A 25,693-nucleotide genomic window follows, 5' to 3' on the forward strand; every position below is an offset into this window, starting at 1 on the left:
ATTTCTCAGAACAAGAATAGACTGACGAGTTTCAGAAGAACGTTTTTTGATTCTGGCCATTTTAGGCCTGTAATCGAATCCACAAATGCTGATGATCCAGATACTCAGTCTAAAGAAGGGCAGTTTTATTGCTTATTTAACCTGTTAGGGCTAGGGGGGAGTATTGACACGGCTGGATAAAAAACGTACCCGATTTAATCTGGTTACTACTTCTGCCCAGTAACTAGAATATGCATATAATTATTGGCTTTGGATAGAAAACACCCTAAAGTTTCTAAAACTGTTTGAATGGTGTCTGTGAGTATAACAGAACTCATATGGCAGGCAAAAACCTGAGAAGATTTCAAGCATGAAGTGGCCTGTCTGAGAAGTAGTGTTTCATCTTGGCTCTTTTTATTGAAGACTCAGGATCTGTGCAATAACGTGACACTTCCTACGGCTTCCATAGGGTCTCAGAGCCCGGGAAAAAGCTGAACGATATCGAGGCAGGCTCTGGCTGAAACACTTTATCGCTTTTGGCAAGTGGCCACTCAGAGTACTATGGGCTTAGGCGCGTGCCCGCTTCGACCGAATGCTTTCTTTTCCTTTGTCTGTTTAGCTAAAAGCAGATTCCCGGTTGGAATAATATCGCTTTTTTATGAGAAAAATGGCATAAAAATTGATTTTAAACAGCAGTTGACATGCTTCGAAGTACGGAAAATGTAGAATTTTTTTGTCACGAATTGCGCCATGCTCGCCACCCTTATTTACCCTTTAGGATAGTGTCTAGAACGCACGAACAAAACGCCGCTATTTGGATATAACGATGGATTATTTTGGACCAAACCAACATTTGTTATTGAAGTAGAAGTCCTGGGAGTGCATTCTGACGAAGACAACAAAGGTAATAACATTTTTCTTATAGTAAATCTGACTTTGATGAGTGCTAAACTTGCTGGGTGTTTAAATAGCTAGCCCTGTGATGCCGGGCTATCTACTGAGAATATTGCAAAATGTGCTTTCACCGAAAAGCTATTTTAAAATCGGACATATCGAGTGCATAGAGGAGTTCTGTATCTATAATTCTTAAAATAATTGTTATGCTTTTTGTGAACGTTTATCGGGAGTAATTTAGTAAATTCACCGGCAGTGTTCGGTGGGAATGCTAGTCACATGCTAGTCACATGCTAATGTAAAAAGCTGGTTTTTGATATAAATATGAACTTGATTGAACAAAACATGCATTTTTATTTATTTATTTATTTTTATTTCACCTTTATTTAACCAGGTAGGCAAGTTGAGAACAAGTTCTCATTTACAATTGCGACCTGGCCAAGATAAAGCAAAGCAGTTCGACAACATACAAAAACACAGAGTTACACATGGAGTAAAACAACATACAATCAATGATGCAGTAGAAAAAAGAAAAAATAAGACTATATACAATGTGAGCAAATGATGTGAGATAAGGGAGGTAAAGGCAAAAAAATGCCATGGTGGCAAAGTAAATAAAGTATAGCAAGAAAAACACTGGAATGGTAGATTTGTAGTTTGAAGAAAGTTCAGAGATAAAATATAAATAATATGGTGCAAAGGAGCAAAATAAATAAAATAAATAAATACAGTAGGGGAAGAGGTAGTAGTTTGGGCTAAATTATAGATGGGCTATGTACAGATGCAGTGATCTGTGAGCTGCTCTGACAGCTGGTGCTTAAAGCTAGTGAGGGAGATAAGTGTTTCCAGTTTCAGAGATTTTTGGAGTTCGTTCCAGTCATTGGCAGCAGAGAACTGGAAGGAGAGACGACCAAAGGAGGAGTTGGCTTTAGGGGTGACCAGAGAGATATACCTGCTGGAGCGCGTGCTACAGGTGGGTGCTGCTATGGTGACCAGTGAGCGGAGATAAGGGGGGACTTTACCTAGCAGGGTCTTGTAGATGACCTGGAGCCAATGTGTTTGGCGACGATTATGAAGCGAAGGCCAGCCAACGAGAGCGTACAGGTCGCAGTGGTGGGTAGTATATGGGGCTTTGGTGACAAAACGGATGGCACTGTGATAGACTGCATCCAGCTTGTTGAGTAGGGTATTGGAAGCTATTTTGTAAATGACATCGCCGAAGTCGAGGATTGGTAGGATGGTCAGTTTTACGAGGGTATGTTTGGCAGCATGAGTGAAGGATGCTTTGTTGCGAAATAGGAAGCCGATTCGAGATTTCACTTTGGATTGGAGATGATTAATGTGAGTCTGGAAGGAGAGTTTACAGTCTAACCAGACACCTAGGTATTTGTAGTTGTCCACAAATTCTAAGTTAGAACCGTCCAGAGAAGTGATGCTGGACAGGCGGGCAGGTGCAGGCAGCGATCGGTTGAAGAGCATGCATTTAGTTTTACTTGTATTTAGGAGCAGTTGGAGACCACGGAAGGAGAGTTGAATGGCATTGAAGCTCGTCTGGAGGGTTGTTAACACAGTGTCCAAAGAAGGGCCAGAAGTGTACAGAATGGTGTCGTCTGCGTAGAGGTGGATCAGAGATTCACCAGCAGTATTACATACTATTATTACAGTACAGTAGCATGTATTGTATAACATAATGTCCTAGGGTTGTCATCTGATGAAGATCATCAAAGGTTAGTGCTACATTTAGCTGTGGTTTGGGTTTATGTGACTATTTTACAGTATTTTAAAGACAAGACTCTCGTTAATCTAACCACACTGTCCAATTTCAAAAAGGCTTTACAGCGAAAGCAAAACATTAGATTATGTCAGCAGAGTACCCAGCCAGAAATAATCAGACACCCATTTTTCAAGCTAGCATATAATGTCACAAAAAACAAAACCACAGCTAAATGCAGCACTAACCTTTGATGATCTTCATCAGATGACAACCCTAGGACATTATGTTATACAATGCATGCATGTTTTGTTCAATCAAGTTCATATTTATATCAAAAACCAGCTTTTTTACATTAGCATGTGACGTTCAGAACTAGCATACCCCCCGCAAACATCCGGTGAATTTACTAAATTACTCACGATAAACGTTCACAAAAAACATAACAATTATTTTAAGAATTATAGATACAGAACTCCTCTATGCACTCGATATGTCCGATTTTAAAATAGCTTTTCGGGGAAAGCACATTTTGCAATATTCTCAGTAGATAGCCCAGCCATCACGGCTAGCCATTTAGACACCGACCAAGTTTAGCCCTGATCAAACTCCGATTTACTATTACAAAAGTTTGATTACCTTTGTTGTCTTCGTCAGAATGCACTCCCAGGACTGCTACTTCAATAACAAATGTTGGTTTGGTCCAAAATAATCCATCGTTATATCCAAATAGCGCCGTTTTGTTCGTGCGTTCCAGACACTATCCGAATGGTAAATCAGGGTCGCGAGCACGGCGCAATTCGTGACAAAAGATTTCTAAATATTCCATTACCGTAGTTCGAAGCATGTCAACCGCTGTTTAAAATCCATTTTTATGCCATTTGTCTCGTAAAAAAGCGATATTATTCCAACCGGGAATCTCCATTTAGCTAAACAGAGGAAAGAAAACAAAGCTTTCGGTCGACGCGGGCACGAGCCTGAGTCTCACAGTACTGTAACCAGCCACTAACCAAACGCGCTACTTTGTTTCAGACAGAGCCTGCAAAGCCACGATTCAGCATTTTGCCGCCTTCTGAGAGTCCATGTGAGCCGTAGAAAGTGTCACGTAAGAGCAGAGATCCCCTGTAATTGATAGAGATAATCAACAAGGCCAAGAAATGGTCAGACAGGGTACTTCCTGTACAGAATCTTCTCAGGTTTTGGCCTGCCAAATGAGTTCTGTTATACTCACAGACAACATTCAAACAGTTTTAGAAACTTTGGAGTGTTTTCTATCCAAAGCTAATAATTATATGCATATTCTAGTTTCTGGGCAGGAGTAATAATCAGATTAAATCGGGTACGTTTTTTATCCGTCCGTGAAAATACTGCCCCTAGCCATAACAGGTTAACAACAATATCAACAAGGCAGGTCCTATAGGCCCTAGTTTTGTCACACCTGTACTACTGACCAGTTGCGTGGTCAGGAGCCACAAAGAGGGACTTGGGAAAATTACAACTGACCCAGAACAGGGCAGTACGACTGGCCCTTAAATGTACACGCAGAGCTAACATTAATAATATACATGTCAATCACTCATGGCTCAAAGTACAGTAGAGATTGACTTCATCACTACTTGTTTTGAAAGAACTATTGACATGTTGAATGCACCAAGCTGTCTGTTTAACCTACTAGCACACAGCTCGGACACCCATGCATACCCCACAATTAGGGTTGCCAACTTTCTCACTACCAAATAAGGGACAAAAGGTGGCGTACAAAGGCATTTGAGCCTGGCACACAGAGGACAAATGAGACATGTTGATCAAGTTCGCTTTCCTAGGTTTTGGAAAACTGCCTCCCACTTCTCACTGGTGGATGTTGTCTTTCTTTCTGTACATCGTCCCGGCTAGCACAAAGCTATTTATGGAGTTGGTCCATACTGACTGTCTCTAGGTCAGTGAAGGCAAGCTATCACCTGCCGTGATTTTGTCACTCATAGAGGCCGATCGGTTACAGTTTCACCATTACATTTTCTGGTGAGAAATCAAACCACTTGTCAATGTATGTAATGACAGTGTCATAGAACTTTAAAGTCCTGTTGCTGCTTGGACCTTTGTGCTGACAATTGTTTGTCCATCAGCAGCTTGGTCTGGTATCCAAAAAAGCTGTCCTGTTTCCGCTGAAGCATCTTCATTTTGAACTTGTGGACTTCCTCGTAAACATTTGTGATGGAGAAAGTTGTTTACTCAAGCTTTTTTACGAGTTGGTCAAAAACACACCCCACGTTGTGGAAAAAGCACAGATAAATCTCAGCAGCTTCTGTTTTTTCTTCATACTCAAAAATACTCTTCAGTGCCAAAGGACAGGTCTCCGCAAGGGACCTGAAGTTTGAAATAAGAGTTGGCAAGCTTTGCAGGAGACGATCAACAGCTGGATGAAGAGAGAGCCATTGTGTGCAAACATGTCACAGAATTACACGCCACTCAATGTCAACAAAGGCATAAAATGCACTCATCAGAAAGCAGATACTGAGAAGTGGCTGTAGATCTTTAAAACAATTGTTTCAATATCCATTGACAGCTGATCGCAGGCGTGCTTGCAGGCATTATGAGCTATGTGAGCTGGGCAATTAGCTTTCAGAATGCGATTGTTGGCACTGCTCAATAACTGGTAAACGGAGTGGTGTTTTCCATGTTGACATTGACATTATCTGCTGCATAGGCTGTGATGTGTCTAATATCCAGTTCATGCTTTTCCAGACAGTTCATCAGAGCTTGATGAATGCCATTTGCAGTTTCATCACTGTCTTCCTAAACGTCAAGTAACTTGCACTGTACACCATTAGACACAGAGAAATATTTAATGCACACTGAAAACATTATCCTATTTCCCTTGTTTGAGGCATCACTGGCAACTGAGAAATAAACGGGCTCACCTTTGGTCAGGGACAGATCATCCAAAATATCCCGCACAGTCTTTGGTCCTAAAACATTCATTGTAATCATTTCCGCTTTCTTTCTTCCCAAGTGCATCTTCTTCACAACATTTGAGTCATGAAACAAAGCACCGTTGAGCTTAACAAGACAGTCTGTGGTGTTGTAGCTGAGTCCGTGTTTAACCATAGGGTACACATACAGTACGAGGCTTCACTTACCGTGATTTTGTCATTTTCCGCAGTAGATGTCACAAAGAATGCACCGATATTGTTAGCACCTTTAGCTAGTGTGGCCTTCTTGTGCATTTCTGTGGATGCATGCCGAGTTAGGTCATTCTCCCCTCCATGGCCAATTGAGAATTCCCGACGGCATAAAGTACAGAAAGCTTTCGTTGAGTCACCACTGACGGGCTTAACCCACGTCTTATTTGCTTCCCATTGTTTGTTGTAGCTGCAGTCTTTTCTTTTTTGCAGGATTATCTATTTCCTTGATATGCCAAACCGACTGAACAACAGAAATTACCTTGCAGGAATTGGCGCGTTTACGTCATACTGTGATTGGATGAACATACGGGACAAGGGAGGTCCTGTATGGGACAAACAAATTTAGCCCAATATAAGGGACATCCCGGCTAATACGGGACAGTAGCACAGTTCCAAGTCCAGAACAGACTATGGGAGGCGCACAGTACTACATAGAGCCATGGGTACATGGAACTCTTTACACATCAAGTAACTCACGCAAGCAGTAAAATCTGATAAAAATAACAGATACAAATATACGTTATGGAACAGTGAGGACCGTGAAGAGTCTAACACACAGGTGCAAACACACATAACATACACACTGTCACGCCCTGACCTGTGAGAGACGTTTTATTTCCACTAGCTTGGTTAGGTCAGGGTGTGATGTGGGGTGGGCAATCTAGTTTGTGTATTTCTTTGTTTTGGCTGAGTATGGTTTCCAATCAGAGGCAGCTGTCTATCGTTGTCTCTGATTGGGAATCATACTTAGGCAGCCCTTTTTCCCCTCCTTCAGTGTGGGATCTTGTTTTTGTACAGCTCAGTAAAACCTGCAGAACGTGACGTTCGGTTTCCTTTGTTTGTTGTTTTGATTTAGTGTTCTGAGTTATAATAAACATTTATCATGAGCACTTACCACGCTGCACCTTGGTCTCCTCTCTACGACGTCCGTCACCCACACTATACACGTATACCTGGGTTGTGTGTTGTAGTCACGATAATCTTGGTTTCATAATGTTATCATGGTCAGATTCCTAAATATGTAACGCATGCCAGATGTCTTATAGTATCCTTATTGCCAGGCCTGACCAGGGGTAAAGAGGTTAGTTTATTATAATAATCCGCCCTAACCTTTCCTCCGTATTTTCTTTTGAATCACTAAAAGCTCCTGTCAAAATGTCTGATTGACTTAATGTCAGTGTGTGTGTGTGTGTGTGTGTGTGTGTGTGTGTGTGTGTGTGTGTGTGTGTGTGTGTGTGTGTGTGTGTGTATGAGTCAACCCGCACATCACTAGTCTGAATGTTTGCTAGTGGGAGTATTGTGGCCAGCCTTTCTGTGGGCTGTGACTAGGCCTTTATCCAATCTTAACCACAGATGTGCCTACCTACTCTGTGCTTTTAATGTCCTTTAACAAAATGAGGAGTATTGAACTACATGTAGTTCAACTAGTAATTTAACTACATTTTGCAGTAGCTTGGTGGTAGTTGAACTAAATTCAAATCTCGGTTGTGTTTTCAGTAGTTAATTACTTTCTTGCAATGTAGCAGTGTAGCTACAGTAAATACTGGATCTACACAGTACTTTTAAAAAAGAATTTACTTTATTTTTCTGCATCAGACCTGCCTAATTCTCGCTTGAAACATATATTTTGTGTTTAATAATCGGCTAAATAACACATTCTGCTAACATCTGATTCCAGAGTAATCAGTAGCAGTAGCTTCCCCAACACTGGAGATTGTCACGCCCTGATCTGTTTCACCTGTCCTTGTCTCCACCCCCTCCAGGTGTTGCCCATCTTCCCCACTTATCCCCTGGGTATTTATACCTGTGTTTTCTGTTTGTCTGGGCAGTTTGTCTTGTTTGTCAAGTCAACCAGCGGTTTGTCTCAGCTCTTGCTTTTCCCCAGTCTTTCTTTTCCTCGCTCTCCTGGTTTTGACCATTGCCTGTCCTGACTCTGAGCCTACCTGCCTGACGACTCTGCCTGAGCCCTGCCTGCTGTCCGGAATAGTGCCTTTGCCACTATTCTGGATTATTGACCCCTGCCTGCCTTGACCTGTCAATTGCCTGCCCATGTTGCTGTAATAAACATTGTTACTTCAGCACAGTCTGCATTTGGGTCTTACCTGAAATGGGATAGAGATAGGCCTACAGTATTCCTGTTAGTGAAATTTCAGAATGTCTTATTTGGTCAGTTTGACTACCAGCTGTCAGTTTGACTACCATTGTGTGTGTGTGTGTGTGTGTGTGTGTGTGTGTGTGTGTGTGTGTGTGTGTCACCTGAGCAGTGTGTTTCACAACGTGCCATCTTGACATTTCTGACACTTCTCCTGCCTTGGCTTACTACACACTGAGAATACCAAACATTAAGAACACCTACCGAATATTGAGTTGCACCCCCCCCCCCCAAATAAGGGATCATAGTTTTCACCTGGATTCACCTGGTTAATGTCATTAATGTTTTGTAAATTCAGTTTTAGAAATATAGTCCCCGTGTCCCCTCACCCTTGATCTACAATATCACAAACATTGGCTGAAATAGCTCAGTCTCAATGAGCCCTATACAATCATTCAGTGCATTTGCCTTGAGCAAGACCCACTCTCAGTCTCAGTGCACCACCCCTATCAAATCTACACCTCTGAGTGGCGTAACATAACATAACCCAAATTACAGAGGTAATTGTCCCCCCCCCCACACCGCCATGCTTTGAATATCAGGCTGGGTCTTCTCCCTCCCTGGGACCCAAATGATTCCCGAATTCCATTTCTATTATCTGAGAGTCAATTCAGAATTCCAGCCTGGTTGAGTGATGGTAAGAAGGGAAAAGGATGGTGGCCCTATTGTACCTGTTGTGCTCCAATGCTCCGGTGCTCTGACACTAAGGCTCAGACATGCAGAACTGAGAGTACACAGGCTAGATGAGAGAATGAGAATTGTATGCATGAAAAGCTCCAGACAAATAGTGACTAAAGTGAAGGGAGTAAGGAAAGGAGGGGAAGAGTGAAGGCATGTACTGTAGCTTAGGCCGGGTGTGTCTCTGTGTTTTTTTTATACTGGCTTTGCATGGCATACGTTTGGGAGAGCCTCAAAGAGGAGACAGCTTGGCTCTGGAAAGATCTGGCTGTAGGTCTCTGGTGTGTGCTGGCAATGTGTTGGGCCAGCAGCCAGAAGGACAACTAGGGCTCACAAAGCAGAAGACAAGACATTCCCTGCATGTCACAGTCTGAAGACTTGCTTCAGCTGTTCCATTGAACAGGAGCACCATTGTGGTCCGTCACTCTGTGTGTGTGTGTGTGTGTGTGTGTGTGTGTGTGTGTGTGTGTGTGTGTGTGTGTGTGTGTGTGTGTGTGTGTGTGTGTGTGTGTGTGTGTGTGTGTGTGTGTGTGTGTGTGTGTGTGTGTGTGTGTCCTAGCTATCCGCCACCCCCTTTCTCTTTTTCTTCTCTCTCTCCACTGAGAGCAATATCAACCCCATTTATTTTCAAATACGCTTCATTACCAACAGTAGTTTGATAACTGAGTTAATTTGGCTTGCAGAGAACAATAGAGACAGCAAGCGCCTTGTTTCATCTACACAGCCATTGATATTGTCTCCTTCAGTCAAGTGAATTAAATAGAGCTTGTCTGCAAGGAAGGAAATAGGCGTAGAGAACAAAAATAAATATGTATGTTCATTCATGCAAACAGGTAACTACCGCACAGGAAGCCCGCCTGGTGTTCAACCTTCCCAAGTTCTCCCATGTCACCCCGCTCCTCCGCACAATCCACTGGCTTCAGTCGAAGCTCGCATCCACTACAAAACCATGGTACTTGCCTATGGAGCAGCAAGAGGAAATGCCACTTTCCACTAGATGTTGGAACTTTGCTTTGGGGACTTGGTTCCATTCAGCCACAAGAGCATTAGTGAGGTTGGGCACTGATGTTGGACGATTAGGCCTGGCTCGCAGTCAGCGTTCCAATTCATCCCAAAGGTGTTGGATGGGGTTGATGTCAGGGCTCAGATGCAGGCCAGTCAAGTAATTCCACGCCAAAACTCGACAAACCATTTCTGTATGGACCTTTGTGCACTGGGGTATTGTAATGCTGAAACAGGAAGGGCCTTCCCCAAACTCTTGCCACAAAGTTGGAAGCACAGAATCGTATAGAATGTCATTGTATGCTGCAGCGTTAAGATTTTCCTTCACTGGAACTAAGGGGCCTAGCCCGAACTGTGAAAAACAGCCCCAGACCATTATTATTCTTTCACTAAACTTTACAGTTGGCACTATGCATTCGAGCAGATGGCGTTCTCCTGGCATCAGCCAAACCCAGATTTGTCTGTCACACTGCCAGATGGTGAAGCGTAATTCATCACTCCACTGCTCCAGAGTCCAATGGCGGTGAGCTTTACACTACTCCAGCCGACGCTTGACAGTGTGCATGGTGATCTTAGGCTTGTGTGTGGCTGCTCTACCATGGAAACCCATTTCAAGAAGCTCCCGACAAACATATATTGTGCTGATGTTGCTTCCAGAGGAAGTTTGGAAATCGGTAGTGAGTGTTGCAACCGAGGACAGACAATTTCTACACGCTACGTGCTTCAGCACTCGGCGGTCCCATTCTGTGATCTTGTGTGGCCTACCACTTCACGGCTGAGACGTTGTTGCTCCTAGATGTTTCCGCTTCACAATAGCAGCACTTACTGTTGACCGGGGCAGCTTTAGCAGGTCAGAAATTTGACAAACTGACTTGTTAGAAAGGTGTTATCCTCTGACAGTGCTACGTTGAAAGTCACTGAGCTCTTCAGTAAGGCCAATCTACTGCCAATGTTTGTCTATGGAGATTGCATGCTCCTCAACCCCCCCCAAACATGTATTAATTAAATGACACTTGACTTTTTCCCCCCTTACTTGCGCTGACTTTGCTGATAGCTACTTTATTGAGTAAAAATATACTTACTATGACTGTGATATGTGCTTGTCCCACTTAGCTATCTTAAGATTAATGGACTAACTGTAAGTTACTCTGGATAAGAGTGTTTGCTAAAATATATATATTTGTTATAGGAATTACCAACGTAAAGTAATAGGACACTGGGCAACTATGAGCCTGAACAATGCACCTTGGCATAGATTCTATACGTGTGTGGAACTCTATTGAAGGGATGCAACATCATTCTTCCGCGAGAAATTCCATTATTTGGTGTTTTGTTGGTGGTAGCGGAAAACGCCCTCAATGGCGCCGTTCCAGAATCTTCCATAAGTGTTCAATTGGGTTGAGATCTGGTGACGGAGAAGGCTATGGCATATGGTTTGCATAGTTTTCATGCTCATCAAACCATTCAGTGACCACTCATGCCCTGTGGATGGGGGCATTGTCATCCTATGGGGGCATAGCCATGGTAGCCCAAATAATGGCCAAAATAAGTCAGGAATCACACCTGCGTAGAAGCATCTGCTTTCAATATACTTTGTATCCTTCATTTCCATTATTTTGCCAGTTACCTGTACATGCAGGTGTTGTTCCTGAATTAATTAATTAATTTACATATCATCATTTTTAGGGTAATGTATAAAAATGCCCAGTTGCCCATTATTTTGGCTAACATGGCTAGAAGAAGAGATTTCAGTTACTTTGAAAGAGGGGTATCATAGGAATATAGGGGGTTTAAAGGGTGTGTGTGTGTGTGTGTGTGTGTGTGTGTGTGTGTGTGTGTGTGTGTGTGTGTGTGTGTGTGTGTGTGTGTCCGTCATCAGATCTCAACACAATTGAACACTTACGGGAGATTCTGGAGCTGCACCTGAGACTGCGTTTTTCACCACCATCAACAAAACACCAAATTATGGAATTTATTGTGGAAGAATGGTGTTGCATCCCTCCTGTAGAGTTCCAGACACTTGTAGAATCTATGCATTGGCACATTGAAACTGTTCTGGCAGCTCATGGTGCCCCAAAGCCTTATTAAATATTAATATTCCTGTAATTTGAATTTCGCGCTCTGCAATTTCACCGGATGTTGTCGAGGTGTGCCGCTAGTGGGACCCCTTTCCCAAACAGGTTTAAGACATGTTATGATGTTGCCTCCGTTACCAAAGTTAAGGAAATTCTACCCTGTTCACTTTATAGCCTCATATGGCTCTGGTCAAAAGTAGTGGACAATATAGGAAATAGGGAAATGAACGGCAAATTTTGGAACGATGAACAACCTTTTCCTGACAAAAGGAAAAGAGAAATGCCCTACAACATTGATTTGACAATTCTAAAGACCGGCCATTCAATCAGTCAAAGCAGAAGGAGCGTACCGGGCCCATTAACAGGTCAGGTCCATTCAACGGCACAAAGCAAAAACAATCTGTAAATGATCAATTTAATGTACTGTTATAAAAGAGCCTGGACATTTACAAATTGACATCTGAATGCTTTCCCAGAACTTTTCTTTCTCCACTCCCCCATTTAGTTAACAGCATGCTGCAGCGCTGTGCAATCTCTTCACAGAATTGCGAGGCTTTTAACAAGCCGAGCATACCCACACACATGCACACACTAAAGCACACACACACACGCACACTCACCTCTCTTGCTCCAGTTTCATCCGTAGCACCTCCGTCTCCAATTCCTGTGTATCCTAGATCGTAGATTTACTCGACCCCTTATGCTCCATCTTGTCTGCATTGTATTGCAGACAAGGTAGGTGGACATAATCTGGATAAAAATGTAAACTGGCAGAAAGTGTCAGATTCTTTGGGCTTTTGTGCAGCTAAGTAAAATGTAAGAGACTTTATACAGTTGAAGTTGGAAGATTACATAAACTTGCAATAATTAAAACTCGTTTTTCAACCACTCCACACATTTCTTGTTAACAAACTATAGTTTTGGCAAGTTGGTTAGGACATCAACTTTGTGCATGACACAAGTAATTTTTCCAACAATTGTTTACAGACATTATTATTGTTTACAGACATGATTTCACTTATATTTCACTGTATCACAATTCCAGTGAATCAGAAGTTTACATACACTAAGTTGACTGTGCCTTTAAACAGCTTTCCAGAAAATGAAGTCATGGCTTTAGAAGCTTCTGATAGGCTAATTGACATAATTTGAATCAATTGGAGGTGTACCTGTGGATTTATTTCAAGGCCTACCTTAAAACTCAGTGCCTCTTTGCTTGAAATCATTGCAAAATCAACAGAAATCAGCCAAGAACTCAGAAAAATAATTGTAGACCTCCACAGTCTGGTTCATCCTTGGGAGCAATTTCAAAACGCCTGAAGGTACCACGTTCATCTGTACAAATAATAGTACGCAAGTATAAACACCATGGGACCATGCAGCCGTTACACCGCTCAGGAAGGAGATGCATTCTGTCTCCTAGAGATGAACGTACTTTGGTGCGAGAGTGCAAATCAATCCCAGAACAACAGCATTGGACCTTGTGAAGATGCTGGAGGAAAAAGGTAAAATAGCATCTATAACCACAGTAAAACGAGTCCTATATCAACATAACCTGAAAGGCTGTTCAGCAAGGAAGAAGCCACTGCTCCAAAACCGCCATAAAAAAGCCAGACTACAGTTTGCAACTGCACATGGGGACAAAGATCGTACTTTTTGGAGAAATGTCCGATGGTCTAATTAATCAAAATGTTAGGCAAAACAGAGATAACACCATGGATCATCAAACAGTACTGTAACACATTACAATATCAGCATCCATCCTGAAAATCCTTCATGCCTCAGACAAGAGCAAACTCTATCAGTCTGATCATGTACATGTAACAGAGTGGCTTCGATAATGATGGTGGCCATCGCCTCCATTCTCTTCAGATCTCCCCTACCCTCTATTCCCCATAATTTTCTCACAACCTGCAGGCAGGCAGAGTATCCAGTCATTTAGACGTAATGTAGCTACAGTTGAAGTCGGAAGTTTACATACACCATAGCCAAATACATTAAAACTCAGTTTTTCTTAATTCCTGATATTTAATTACAGTAAAAAGTCCCTGTCTTAGGTCAGTTAGTATCACCACTTTATTTTACAAATGTGAAATGTCAGAAAAATAGTAGAGAGAATGACTTATTTCAGCTTTCACACTTCCAGTGGGTCAGAAGTTTACATACACTCAATTAGTACTTGGTAGCATAGCCTTATATATTTTTTAACTTGGGTCTAACGTTTCGGGTAGCCTTCCACAAGCTTCCCAAAATAGGTTGGGTGAATTTTGGCCCATTCATCCTGACAGAGCTGGTATAACTGAGTCAGGTTTGTAGGCCTCGTTGCTCGCACACATTTTTTTCAGTTCTGCCCACAAATTTTCTATAGGATTGAGGTCAGGGCTTTGTGATGGCCACTGCCATACCTTGACTTGTTGTCCTTATCCTCTATGGGCTAGGTGGGACGCAGGCGTCCCACCCGTGGTGCACTCCATCAACAGCAGGTGCATTTCAAGAGCGGCAAATTTGAATCCAAATAAATGTCAAAATTCAAATTTTTCAAACATACAACTATTTTACACCCTTTGAAAGATAAACATCTCCTTAATCTAACCACGTTTTACGATTTCAAAAAGGTTTTACGGCGAAAGCATAAATTTAGAGTATGTTAGGACAGTACATTTACAAGAGTTGTGTGTAATGTTTTGTCAATTCAAAGACAGGGTCACCAAAACCATAAAACCAGCTAAAATGATGCACTAACCTTTTACAATCTCCATCAGATGACACTCCTGGGAAATTATGTTAGACAATGCATGCATTTTTAGTTCTATCAAGTTCATATTTATATCCAAAAACAGCGTTTTACTATGGCATTGATGTTGAGGAAATCGTTTCCCTCCAATAACCGGCAGTCAAGTCAGCATCACAAATTAAATAATTAAAATTAGAAAACATTGGTAAAATATTATATTGTCATTTAAAGAATTATAGATTTACATCTCTTGAACGCAATCAACTTGCCAGATTTAAAAATAACCTTACTGGGAAATCACACTTTGCAATAATCTGAGCACTGCGCCCAGAAAAATACGCGTTGCGATAGAGACTAGTCGTCATGTTGGGGAGATCTAAAATCGAAAATACTATGTAAATAATCCATTACCTTTGATTCTCTTCATCAGATGTCACTTCCAGGTATCACAGGTCCATAACGAATGTAGTTTTGTTCAAAAAAGCTCATCATTTATGTCCAAAAATCTCCGTCTTGTTAGCACATGATCTAAGCCCGCCGGACTTCACTTCATAAACGAGGGGAAAAAATATATTTACGTTCGTTCAAACATGTCAAACGTTGTATAGCATAAATCATTAGGGCCTTTTTTAACCAGAACATGAATAATATTCAAGGTGGACGAATGCATACTCTTTTATAACGTATTGGAACAAGGGTACCCAACATGAACTAGCGCGCCAGGTGTCTAATGGGCCATCATCGTTCCATGGCTCTTGTTCGGTCAGATCTCCCTCCAGAAGACTCAAAACACTTTGTAAAGGCTAGGGACATCTAGTGGAAGCAATAGGAAGTGCCAAAATATTCCTCAGCCCCTGTGTTTTTCAATGGCATAGGTTTAAAGGTAATACAACACATCAGGTATCCACTTCCTGTCAGAAAATGTCTCAGGGTTTTGCATGCCAAATGAGTTCTGTTATACTCACAGACACCATTCAAACAGTTTTAGAAACTTTAGAGTGTTTTCTATCCATATATAATAAGTATATGCATATTCTAGTTACTGGGTAGGATTAGTAACCAGATTAAATCGGGTACATTTTTTTATCCAGCCGTGCAAATACTGCCCCCTAGCCCTAACAGGTTAAATAGCTGTAAAATAGTCATATGTTTGAGAAATTGAAGTAATAGGATTTGGTTTTGAAAATCGCGCCACAGGCTTCAAGTGGCTGTTACGTAGGTGGGACGAATTCGTCCCGCCGGTCCCATAGAGGTTAACGAGAGTCTTGTCTTTAAAATGGTGTAAAATAGTCATATGTTTGAGAAATTGAAGTAATAGCATTTCTAAGGTATTTGAAAATCGCGCCACGGGATTACACTGGCTGTTGCGTAGGTGGGACGATTTCGTCCCGCCTAGCCCAGAGAGGATAACTTAGAAATGCTATTACTTCCATTTCTCAAACATATGACTATTTTACACCATTTTAAAGACAAGACTCTCGTTAATCTAACCACACTATCCGATTTCAAAAAGGCTTTAGAACGAAAGCAAAACATTAGATTATGTCAGCAGAGTACCCAGCCAGAAATAATCAGACACCCATTTTTCAAGCTAGCATATAATGTCACAAAAACCAAAACCACAGCTAAATGCAGCACTAACCTTTGATGATCTTCATCAGATGACACTCCTAGGACATTATGTTATACAATACATGCATGTTTTGTTCAATCAAGTTCATATTTATATCAAAAACCAGCTTTTTACATTAGCATGTGACTAGCATGTGACTAGCATTCCCACCGAACACTTCCGGTGAATTTACTAAATTACTCCCGATAAACGTTCACAAAAAACATAACAATTATTTTAAGAATTATAGATACAGAACTCCTTTATGCAATCGCGGTGTCCGATTTTAAAATAGCTTTTCGGTGAAAGCACATTTTGCAATATTCTGAGTAGATAGCCCGGCCATCACAGGCTAGCTATTTTGACACCCACCAAGTTTGGTACTCACCAAACTCAGATTTACTATAAGAAAAATTGAATTACCTTTGCTGTTCTTCGTCAGAATGCTCTCCCAGGACTTCTACTTCAATAACAAATATTGGTTTGGTTCCAAATAATCCATAGTTATATCCAAATAGCGGCATTTTGTTAGTGCGTTCAAGACACTATCCGAAGGGTAACGAAGGGTGACGCGCCCAGCGCATTTCGTGACAAAAAAAATTCAAAATATTCCATTACCGTACTTCGAAGCATGTCAACCGCTGTTTAAAATAAATTTTTATGCGATTTTTCTCAGAAAATAGTGATAATATTCCGACCGGGAGTCGTTGTTTTTGTTCAAAGACTGAAAATGTAAACATGGAGTCGTCTATTGCACGCCCCGTCTCGTGCCCGTCTCATTGTTCTCAGATCGACCACTTACCAAATGCTATACTGTTTTTCAGCCATGGCCTGCAAAGTCATCATTCAACGTTCTGGCGCCTTCTGAGAGCCTATGGGAGCGTTAGAAAATGTCACGTTACAGCAGAGATCCCTTGTTTTGGATAGAGATGATCGAGAAGGCCAAGAAATGGTCAGAGAGGGTGCTTCCTGTTTGTAATCTTCTCAGGTTTTGGCCTGCCAAATGAGTTCTGTTATACTCACAGACACCATTCAAACAGTTTTCGAAACTTTAGGGTGTTTTCTATCCAAATCAAACAATTATATGCATATTCTAGTTACTGGGCAGGAGTAGTAACCAGATTAAATCGGGGACGTTTTTTATCCGGCTGTGCAAATACTGCCCCCTATCCCCAACAGGTTAATGAAACTAGAAACCCATTTCCCCTCTGTTGTTTATTGTTCTCCTTTACATTTAAAACCGGCCCACTCTACAAATGGAAAGGCTTCCCTTGGCTTGTTGCAGCGCTTAGCTGCTGGGAATGTAATCCTTTGAATGGAGCGTGGTTCTAAGCTTATTCCCAAATGGCACCTGAAAGGAATTTTACATTATAGGAACACCTGTAATTACAAAAGTACAATGATTCATGTTTTGCTTTAGCTTGAGATTAAGAATCAGTGGTAGACACTTTGTAAATGCATGAAGAGGTCAAATGTACAAAAGTCATGTGCCTGTTTGTTGAAACACTACTTTCATTTCCTGTTGATGCTATGTTCCAGTCTTAATTCTGCAAGCACATGATAACAATAGGAGGAAGAATGATTGGGAAGCTTATGTGGTATTAAAGTTACTGTAAGTGTATACTCCGGGTTGCAATCCAGTTTGCAATCCTTACTAAACAAACTAACCTCTGATCAAACAAGTTTCCTGTGGTCTCTTGTATGAACTCAGGGCAGAAATCCCTTACACCCCCAATTCTCTATATAGTCCAATGCTTTTGATGGGCCCGAGTCAAAATTAGGGCACTAAATAGGAAATAGGGTGCCATGTGGAATGCAAACCCTAGTCTAGTGGGAGATATTTGTTATATCTGAGGTTGCATAGGAGCTACTACTGTAATGTTTTGTCCCAGAGATTGCTTGCATTACCTGATTAATGAATCAACAAATGGCTCAAGTAAAGGCATAACAGTCTGCAAAGGGAATACTTCAGACTAAGCAGTGCTATCTATCTACAGAGCAGGTGACAGCTTCCTCCCTTGCTCCCTCTCTCTCCGCACTTCAAGGACTTTGACTCACACCCTGAGAAATATTAGCCTTTCTTCTCTTTTCTCTCCTTCACTTATTTTTAACTTTTTAAAGTAATATAGATGAACCAGGAGACTGGAGGAATAAAAAGTAGCTAAAAAAGGCTGATAAACCTTAAGTAATATTAAGAAATTTGACCCAAGAGGAATCAAACTTTCTCAACTTTTTGGGGCAAATCAACATCAAGAAAGGATTTGTCACAGAGAAAGATAAGAGTGAATCATATTGGGGATTAAACTCAAATCAAACCGCAGGGCATGAGAGGGAGAGAGCTAATATGAAACACTATTTCTCATAGCCGGTGGGGGGGAGAGAGAGAGGGAGAGAGAGAGCACAGACAGACATCAAAGCAGGGGCGGAGGGAACTGCCATATTACCAGAGCTATTAGAAGGCTATCGCCATGGTCACTGTTTAAGGGACATATACAGCCTTACTCAGCCCATTGGTGTGACAGCCTTGACGTTAGCCATGCGGGAAAGATCGAAACATGGCATTAGCAAAACAAACCGGAGTGGACAGCCTTGTCGCTAGGACACAATGTTTTTTAAGTCAATATTTTTGATGAGCAAATAGATATCCCTGATACATAATGTTTCTTCATAAATAAACAACTTAAGATCATATTGATGTTAGCATCCTTCAGGAGCATAAGTGTCTGAAAAGGAGGAATCCAATAAATAAATACTATACCAACTGTCTAGAGTATGATAATCATTAGACAGTTAGAAACATGATGAGTCATCTCGTCAGCAAGCTTTCAGTAGAACACACACAAATACGCACATGCAAATGCATACACACACAAACACACCCTGCCAGGTTTGGCACTGTGGCACAGAGAGAGACACACGAGTTTGGCACAGGCCAGGGGTAGTAGTGGTGTTGAGAGGAGCTGTAGAGCTGATGAGGCTGAAAATGCCCTCTGATAATGGCAGATTAATTGAGCAATACTGTGTGGGCACAGACTTGGGCAGAAAATAGTTGTAATTTCAAATAAACTACCAACTTTTCAATTAATTGACATAGTTGAATATAGTTTATATAGAGTTTCAACGAAAAGGCAACTATTTTCTTTGATAAATAGAAAAAAGTAAACAAAAAATGTACAATTTGAAAGCATTTTGAATACCTCTCAGAAAAACAAATCATATTTGAAGGTATTTGCATATATGCAAGTTATTTGAAAACAACAAAATGTATGTTTATTTGATGCCTGTCAAATATTTGCTGAAGAACCAAAAACTACAAGAGTTAGTTGAATTAGTCTAAATAAATCATCTTAAGCACATGGTTTTGAGGGCTCTTAGATATTGATATTGCCTACGGAGCTGTGAAGGGAACGGCACCTCCATGCCTTCAGGCTCTGATCAGGCCCTACACCCAAACAAGGGCACTGCGTTCATCCACCACTGGCCTGCTGGCCCCCCTACCTCTGAGGAAGCACAGTTCCCGCTCAGCCCAGTCAAAACTGTTCGCTGCTCTGGCACCCCAATGGTGGAACAAGCTCCCTCACGACGCCAGGACAGCGGAGTCAATCACCACCTTCCGGAGACACCTGAAACCCCACCTCTTTAAGGAATACCTAGGATAGGATAAAGTAATCCTTCTAACCCCCCCCTTAAAAGATTTAGATGCACTATTGTAAAGTGGTTGTTCCACTGGATATCATAAGGTGAATGCACCATTTTGTAAGTCGCTCTGGATAAGAGCGTCTGCTAAATGACTTAAATGTAAATGTAAATATTAATCTTAATATAGCCCATGGTATTACCTTAATACTAGAGTAGACCACTTTAGCAACTTTAAAATGACTAACAAATGTATTTTCATAACGAGTGAGACATAAGGTAATAGAGTAACACTTGACATCAAGTTCTTATACACGTGTAGTGACTTTGTGAATATTACAATAGCAACATTGTTGTTACATAGGACTTCATATACTGCTTTATAATTGCATAATAATGGAGTTATTACATAAGTGGAATAAGAAAAGTCACTATTCCTCTTGCGTACAGTAGTTACAAAAACTTGCAGCTCATTACTATGCAATTAAAATGCAATTACTAAAGTAATATGTAACAACATGCAAATAAAATGCTGCTCCAAGTAATAAATTGTATTACACAGGCACAAGAACAGTTTAATGTTAAGTATTACTGAGAATGCTAACAGTAACAAAATATGGCTATTAAGTGTCAAAAGGAAACTAAATATTCCAAAAGGAAAAATCTAGTTAGTTTGTATTCTGAGTAAACTATCACTTTAAAGACTATATAGTTTTTGAAACAAGAACACTGATCCTCATGTTTGAAGTTGTTTTTGCTAAGCATCCTAATTAATGTTTGCAATGTTTAGATGTAAGAGGTTAAGAAAGTTGTTTGAGCCTTCTCCTGTCACTGGGCAGAGTATAGGAGCTCAGTTACTGAGTGGACTGCCTGGGGACAAAGAGATTGGATATGCGCAGTCCCGCGAGCACGCTGTTCCTTCTTTTTCTCCTTGAATGAATACGCTATTATCCGGTTGGAATATTATTGCAATTTTACGTAAAAAATACCATAAAGATTGATTTTAAACAGCGTTTGACATGCTTCTATTTGCGGTAATGGAACATTTTGACTTTTTGTGTCTCTTTTTGCGCGTTAGCCTTTGGATAGTGATCTGAACGCACGAACAAAACGGAGGTATTTGGACATAAATATGGAATTTTTCGAACAAAAACAACATTTCTTGTGGAAGTAGCATTTCTTGTGGGAGTGCATTCTGACGAAGATCAGCAAAGGTAAGAGCATATTTATAATACTAATTCTGAGTTTAGGTTGCCCCGAACTTGGCGGGTGTCTGTATAGCTCGCTGTGATGGCGAGCTATGTACTCAGAATATTGAAAAATGTGCTTTCTCCGTAAAGCTATTTTAAAATCTGACACAGCGGTTGCATAAAGGAGTACTGTATCTATAATTCTTAAAATAATTATGTATTTTGGCAACATTTATGATGAGTATTTTTGTAAATTCACCGGAAGTTTTTGGTGGGAATACATTTTCTGAACATCACGCACCAATGTAAAATGCTGTTTTTGGATATAAATATGAACTTGATCGAACAAAACATACATGTATTGTGTAACATGATGTCCTAGGACTGTCATCTGATGAAGATCGTCAAAGGTTAGTGCTTCATTTTAGCTGGATTTTGGGTTTTTGTGACACATCTCCTTGCTAGGAAAATAGCTGTGTGGCTTTTCATGTTTAGGTGGTGTCCTAACATAATCTAATGTTTTTCTTTCGCTGTAAAGCCTTTTTGAAATCGGACAACATGGTTGGATTCAGGAGAAGTGTATCTTTAAAATGGTGTAAAATAGTCATATGTTTGAGAAATAGAAATTATAAGATTTTTGTTGTTTTGAATTTCGCGCCCTGCTGTTCCATTGGCTGTTGGCTAGGCGTTCCGCTGGCGGAAAGGGGTTCCGCTAGCAGAACGCCTAGATGTAAGAAGATAAAGAAGGATTTTTCTAAGAAAACGACCATGCATGTTGTAGCTGGGACCCTTGGGATTGCAAATCAGAGGAAGATTTTCATAAAGTAAGTGTCACGATTGTCGTAAGGAGTGGACCAAAACGCAGCGGGAAAATGTATACTCATCTTTTTTTTATTTGAAGAAGGAAAAATAAAAAAAACACGAATACAAAACAAACGACTCCAAACAGTCCCGTCAGGTGCAACAAACACTAAACCAGGAAATAACTACCCCCAAACCCCCATAGAACAAACACCCCTATAAATAGGACCTTCAATCAGAGGCAATGAGAAGCAGCTGCCTCCAATTGAAGGTCAACCCAATAAACACCACATAGAAATAGACCAACTAGAATTAACATAGAAAAACACTAACATAGAACATAACCCAAACAACCCCGAAACACCCTAAACAAACACCCCCTGCCACGCCCTGACTTAACTACAATAACAAACAGCCCCTTTACTGGTCAGGATGTGACAGTAAGTGAATATTTAATCGCTATTTGTGATTTTCTGAAAGCCTGTGCTAGTTGAAAAATATTTTTATGTGGGGCGCCGTCCTCAAACAATCGCATGGCATGTTTTCGCTGTAATGCCAATTGTAAATCGGACAATGCAGTTAGATTAACGAGAATATAAGCTTTTAACCTGTTTATGATGGGGGCAGTATTTTCACGGTCGGATAAAAAACGTACCCGATTTAATCTGGTTATTACTCCTGCCCAGAAACTAGAATATGCATATAATTGTTTGATTTGGATAGAAAACACCCTAAAGTTTCTAAAACTGTTTGAATGGTGTCTGTGAGTATAACATAACTCATATGGCAGGCCAAAACCTGAGAAGATTCTATACAGGAAGTGCCCTCTCTGACCATTTCTTGGCCTTCTATAGCCTCTTTATCAAAAACAAAGGATCTCTGCTGTAACATGACATGTTCTAAGGCTCCCATAGGCTCTCAGAAGGCGCCAGAACGGGGAATGATGACTCTGCAGTCCCTGGCTGAAAAACAGTAGCGCATTTGGATAGTGGTCGATCTGAGAACAATGACACGGGCGCGCGTGTGCACGTGAAGAGTCCATTTTACATTTTCAGTCTTTGAACAAAAACAACTTCTCCCGGTCGGAATATTATCGCTATTTTACGAGAAAAATCGCATAAAAATTTATTTTAAACAGCGTTTGACATGCTTCGAAGTCCGGTAATGGAATATTTTGAATTTTTTTGTCACGATCTGCACCGGCGCGTCACCCTTCGGATAGTGTCTTGAACGCAAGATATAACTATGGATTATTTGGAACCAAAACAACAGTGGGTGTAAAGTAGAAGTCCTGGGAGTGCATTCTGAAGAAGAACAGCAAAGGTAATCCAATTTGTTTTATAGTAAATCTGAGTTTGGTGAGTGCCAAACTTGGTGGGTGTCAAAATAGCTAGCCATGATGGCCGGGCTATCTACTCAGAATATTGCAAAATGTGCTTTCACCGAAAAGCTATTTTATAATCTGACATAGCGATTGCATAAAGGAGTTCTGTATCTATAATTCTTAAAATAATTGTTATGTTTTTTGTGAACGTTTATCGTGAGTAATTTAGTAAATTCACCGGAAGTTTCGGTGGGTATGCTAGTTCTGAACGTCACATGCTAATTTAAAAAGCTGGTTTTAGATATAAATATGAACTTGATTGAACAAAACATGAATGTATTGTATAACATAATGTCCTAGGAGTGTCATCTGATGAAGATCATCTAAGGTTAGTGCAGCATTTAGCTGTGGTTTTGGTTTTTGTGACATTATATGCTAGCTTGAAAAATGGGTGTGTGATTATTTCTGGCTGGGTACTCTCCTGACCTAATCTAATGTTTTGCTTTCATTGTAAAGCCTTTTTGAAATCGGACAATGTGGTTAGATAAAGGAGAGTCTTGTCTTTAAAATGGTGTAAAATAGTAATATGTTTGAAAAATTGAAGTTTTGGGATTTTTGAGGAGTTTTTAATTCGCGCCACGCCCTATCATTGGATATTGGAGCGGTGTTCCGCTAGCGGAACATCTAGATGTAAGAGGTTAACCGATATAAGACACCTGTATGTACATAAATGTTTAATATCCATAATTTTTATGATTATTTATTTGAATCGCGCGCCCTACAATTTCACTGGAAGTTGTCGACAGGTGTCCCACTGGCGGGACGCCTATCCCGTCCGTCCGATAGACCACGTCTTGATGTGCGCTCGAAATGGGCCCCATGGGTCCTGGTAGAGCTGTGACGATGATGTAATTTTGGGTAGCGATTAATTGTCTTGCAAATGACCACAGTTATTGTCATGGTTGTCATTTTTGCTGAACAAAGTTTTGAGCCTGTCATAATACATATTTTTTTAATTAGCTGCAGAGGTGGGACCAAGTCATTGTTTTACAAGTCACAAGTAAGTCTCAACTCTTAGCACTCAAGTCCCAAGTCAAGTCCCAAGTCAAGACTGTCAAGTATCAAGTCAAGTCTCAAGTCTTTAACTTTGAGTTTCGAGTCCTAAACAATTCATAATGTGCTCTTTTTTCACATTTATTTAACCAGGTAGGCTAGCTGAGAACAAGTTCTGCCTAGCCAGTTGTAGCTCAATCTTGGGTGCAATGATCACATTCCCGCACTGACTGACTGTGTGGAGGCTCATTGATTTAAATTTATGCTAGCCTACATGATACACTAGTAAAGCAATAAAATATACAGCTGTCGGCTATATTAGCCACGACTTACCGTTCTTTGTGCAGCTTCAAATGTCGAACAAAGTTGGAAATTGTTGCGCCTCCGTCTGTCATTTTCTTCCCGCATGTTTTGCTGTTAACCTGTTGGGTCTAGGGGGCAGCATTTGCACGTCTGGATAAAAAAAATGTACCCGATTTAATCTGGTTACTAATCCTACCCAGTAACTAGAATATGCGTATACTTATTATATATGGATAGAAAACACTCTAAAGTTTCCAAAACTGTTTGAATGGTGTCTGTGAGTATAACAGAACTCATTTGGCAGGCAAAACCCTGAGACATTTTCTGACAGGAAGTGGATACCTGATGTGTTGTATTGACTTTAAACCTATCCCATTGAAAAACACAGGGGCTTAGGAATATTTTGGCACTTCCTATTGCTTCCACTAGATGTCACCAGCCTTTACAAAGTGTTTTGAGTCTTCTGGAGGGAGATCTGACCGAACAAGAGCCATGGAACGATGATGTCCCATTAGACACCTGGCGCGCGTGTTCATGTTGGGTACCCTCGTTCCAATACGTTATAAAAGAGTATGCATTCGTCCACCTTGAATATTATTCATGTTCTGGTTAAAAAAGGCCCTAATGATTTATGCTATACAACGTTTGACATGTTTGAACGAACGGAAATATATTTTTTCCCCTCGTTCATGACGAGAAGTCCGGCTGGCTTACATCATGTGCTAACGAGACGGAGATTTTTGGACATAAATGATGAGCTTTTTTGAACAAAACTACATTCGTTATGGACCTGTGATACCTGGAAGTGACATCTGATGAAGAGAATCAAAGGTAATGGATTATTTACATAGTATTTTCGATTTTAGATCTCCCCAACATGACGTCTAGTCTGTATCGCAACGCGTATTTTTCTGGGCGCAGTGCTCAGATTATTGCAAAGTGTGATTTCCCAGTAAGGTTATTTTTAAATCTGGCAAGTTGATTGAGTTCAAGAGATGTAAATCTATAATTCTTTAAATGACAATATAATATTTTACCAATGTTTTCTAATTTTAATTATTTAATTTGTGACGCTGACTTGACTGCCGGTTATTGGAGGGAAACGATTTCCTCAACATCAATGCCATAGTAAAACGCTGTTTTTGGATATAAATATGAACTTGATAGAACTAAAAATGCATGCATTGTCTAACATAATGTCCTAGGAGTGTCATCTGATGGAGATTGTAAAAGGTTAGTGCATCATTTTAGCTGGTTTTATGGTTTTGGTGACCCTGTCTTTGACTTGACAAAACATTACACACAACTCTTGTAAATGTACTGTCCTAACATACTCTAAATGTATGCTTTCGCCGTAAAACCTTTTT

Source organism: Salmo salar, chromosome ssa29 (genome assembly GCF_905237065.1).
Source record: "Salmo salar chromosome ssa29, Ssal_v3.1, whole genome shotgun sequence".
Classification (NCBI taxonomy): domain Eukaryota; kingdom Metazoa; phylum Chordata; class Actinopteri; order Salmoniformes; family Salmonidae; genus Salmo; species Salmo salar.